This window comes from Asparagus officinalis, chromosome 7 (genome assembly GCF_001876935.1).
Source record: "Asparagus officinalis chromosome 7, Aspof.V1, whole genome shotgun sequence".
Lineage (NCBI taxonomy): Eukaryota > Viridiplantae > Streptophyta > Magnoliopsida > Asparagales > Asparagaceae > Asparagus > Asparagus officinalis.
The window spans coordinates 38669042-38673120 of record NC_033800.1 but is presented as its reverse complement, the minus strand read 5'-3'; positions in this window follow the sequence as shown (position 1 = coordinate 38673120).

Genomic DNA, 4079 nt, shown 5'->3' with positions numbered 1-4079 from the left:
TTGCCATCAAATTGTACCAAGCTGATTGGCTTGAACTTTGCTGGGTATGGGACCGTGTCCCATTCGATAGGGTAGGGACGTACCACCCCCAGCTTGTTCATGTTTTGCTGAAGCTTCAGCGCGTTCAGTTGGTCCTGGAACTCGTCGAATCTTTTGTCACGGGTGCTATCCCCAGTGTGTGACGTTCCTATCGACGTTTTGGAGGAGTAATCAGAATGCTGATCATCCTCCGTCTCAGCCGCTGGACGGTGAGGAGGTACCCACTCCTTGTCCCTAGTTTGCCGGGGCAAGGGGTGTTGGGTCCTCTTCTTCTTCTTCTTGTTCAGCAGTTGCTCCATCATCTCTCTTAGAGAGTCGATGGTTGCCTGCTGTTCCTCCAGCTTTTGAGCCATCGACTGCTCGGTGTTGAGTTCAGTCATGTGCACTCTCGCCTGCGCGTCCTGACTTGAACGCGAGGTCTGGGATGTGGCCACCGCCGAATGAACTTCGTCTTCACCGCAGGAGGGGGGTATCAAGGTGGAATAGTCAAACCCAATACTTGCCCCCCTGCGACTTCGTGTTCGCTGGAATATGCCATCCTGACGGCGTCGAGCGAACCGAGTGTTGGGTCTTAGGACGGAGTCCGAGTCTGGCGAGTCGGAAAGTACCGCCTTCCCCTTATCCGTCATGTTAACCGTGGCGGATGAGAGGTCTAGGTCGTCAGCAGCGCGTCTTTTTTGGTGACGACGCCTTTGACGGGAGGGCTTTGGTCGAGAGGACTGTCGTGACAGTCTCTCGAACACGGAAGGTCTCGCCGTTCCGATGCATTGGCAGTCGGCGAGGACCGTGTGGATGAGTCTCTCGCAGTGGCACTGAGGATTCGCCTCATGTATAGTGCGCTTGCGAGTTAAGTATTCCCTGAGGTCCTCCGTGGGCGGTTGGTGACAACCCCCAGCTTCAGAGGAGTCACTCGTGTGAGTGTACGGGAGATTTTTTGACACGCTCTCTGGTGCGCGTTGGGTGGAATGCTTTGGTGCTGGAGTTGGGCGATCTCGCCTTGACTGGCGAGTCTTCGCGCTTGAGCGAACTCCAGTACGTTGGCGGGTTTCAACCCTTCGTTTGGAAGAACGGGTTCGCGAAGAATCGCCTACCTCTCTACCTTTACGCTTATCCGCCAAGTGGTCATGGCGAGGATCGCCAGCCTTCGAGGATTCGCCTACTCGGGGAGGCTCGTTCGCTCGGTGTGGTTTATTCGTATCAGGGATATGACCTGAGAAGCGAAGTCCTCCTGAGCGAATGGCTCTGTCGTCTTCGGTCGGCGCTCCTGATTTGGAGGGCCTTCCGACGTCGGGCAGTTTGCCTTCTCGTCTAGCGTTTCTCGAGCCTGTATGATGGTTCAGGCCGTTGTGAGAAACGGAGGTTTGGATCTCCTGTCTGACGAGCGTTTGCTGCTGCTGCTGGCTAGCTCTCCCAACGAGGAGAGCATCACCGCGGTGTCAATTGGTGTTGTAATTTGCAGGGACTTGCAAATTGGTCAGGTTTGGTTTTAATCTTGCAGACATGCTACAACAATGAGTATTGCAATTTACAGGTGTTGCAATTTACCCCTCTCTAGTGTTCTAGTGTATCTATTTCAGATCCGACATTACAAGAATCCTGTCACAGAGGAATTCATCTTGTAGACATGCTACAACAATCTCTTCATTAATGTCCTGGAAGTCCTGAGGGTTTGTATGGTGTAAATTTGATTTCCCGAAAACAGGGAGTGTTCGTTTGTATTAATAAGAAAGCTTATTACAAACTAATAATCAAATGGTTACAACAGAAGCAGAGGGAATGCCCTCTTTGTTTTTGTGTGGGGACTTTAGGTGGCTATAGGACGCTTCGCTCGATGCTCGTGTCGAGTCTGCTTCCCTTGGACCGTTCGATCGAGATTGCTGGAGAGCTTCAGTTCGCAGTAGAAGCTCAACTCGAGGGAGTTCGGGTCTGCTTAGTTCGCCGGCGATCGGAGCTCGGAACTAAACAGTGATGCTGCAATGCAAAGATTATGCAGAGAGCTTGGTCTCAACTCTTTTCTCTAAGTTTGCGACCTCCCCTCCAGTGTGCTGGAAGGGGCTTTTAAATGGAAGGAGGACAGCTTGACTCATCCTTGAATTATGGGATGTGACCATATCTTCTTCAGAGACGTCTAGCTGCTCCTCGATACCATGAATGGTCATTCGAGGGATTGTGCTTTATGTCCTGTCACCTAAAATGGGAAGGCCCATCCTTGTATATGAGGCAACGGCCGTCTGCTATCCGAGTGGACTTGACCAGCATTAATGAACCGCATTTATGAGTTCGCAGATCGATGAAGTGTCTGTCCGATCGCTCGTACTGTGCGTGACCGCCCGGCGTGCTTTGAGCACGGTGCTTTCTCCTTTCCGGTCAGGAGAGGCGGCGAAGTAGGTGCACAGTACTCGAGTGGGTCTAGCCAACTTGCCGAGTGCCGGCGGATCCAGCTCTTGACTCAGACAGCCGAGGTGAGTCGCATTTATGAATGCTCAGGTTGACTCGACACCTGTCTAGGCCTTCGTACTGTGAGCGGCCGTTTGACGGTCTGGGGGTGCCGTGTTCTCTCCCTTCGGGTCGAGAGAGATGGGATGGCCCATCCCAGCACGTGGGGTAGCGGATACCCAACTGTACTAGTGGACTTGAGGTTTGCAGGCGGATTCGTCTTTGGACTCGGGCAAGCGAGTTGCGTGAAAGGCGAACTTCCGCCATTCCAACTGATCTCAACTCGTGCAGGCGAGTCGATTATTTGACGGCCATGCGGTTTAGGCAGGCGACTTCTTATGGGCGAATTTCCTGTAGGCTCTTCAGAGGTATTTTTTTACCGTCTACAATCCGTTAGACACTAACGGCTATTTTTCTGAGCTGTCTTCTGGGGACTTTTCTGTCATTTGTTTTGGGGTCTTTGGCTGAGTTTTTTAGAGGGTATAAATACCCCATTGCTGATCTTTTTGTTTTACAACATTGTAGAGAACAAATACTTTGTATTGAGCCTAATTGTGAGGATTCACTTGTAATACACTTGTACACCGAGAGAAGTGTGTGGTGAGAGACGGGGTCGAATCCAAGAGGAGTGGCGTCGGTTGACGTGCCTAGGGAGAGGTTGTAACCGAGCACTTGAGGAGGAGGACACGGGCTAGGACCAACACTTAGTGTGTGAGGTGTGATTGCATAGTGATTGTATTGTGAGGTGTAAACGTTGTTCGGGTGAACGTAGAAAACCCGGTTGTGATAGTGGAGATCTCCTCGAGGTGAGGAGCGGAGACGTAGGTCGTGGGGACCGAACTCTGTAATCATATTGTTTGTTTGTGATTGCATTGGTGTACTTACTTTTATGTTCATATCTTATATCACCTTTGTATATTGCTTGTTGATTATATTGCCCACTATCTAGTTTAGATTGTTTACCCTTGAGTTTATATATCCTTGCTCATATACTTGTAATATCTCTTTGTTAGGATATATCTTGTTGTTCATATTGCTTATCCTAGCTCATATACATTGTTGTATTTCATACTTGCTAGGATAACTTATTAATTAAGTTTTAATTGGCATAAAATCGGATTAGATTAGCATAAGACCCTAATCACCCCCCTCTAGGGTCTAACAAATTTGATATGTGGATATATAATAGATGGAGATGAAGAATGGTGGTTTTGAAAATAGTGGGTGTGTGTGAGTAATTAATATGGTTTTTAATGGTTTTCTTCGTTCATTTTCAAGATATCTGGAGTCATGTGGATATATATAAATATCCACATATCAAATTTGTTAGACCCGGTGTGATTGCATAGTGATTGTATTGTGAGGTGTAAACGTTGTTCGGGTGAACGTAGAAAACCCGGTTGTGATAGTGGAGATCTCCTCGAGGTGAGGAGCGGAGACGTAGGTCGTGGGGACCGAACTCCGTAATCATATTGTTTGTTTGTGATTGCATTGGCGCACTTACTTTTATGTTCATATCTTATATCACCTTTGTATATTGCTTGTTGATTATATTGCCCACTATCTAGTTTAGATTGTTTACCCTTGAGTTTATATATCCTTGC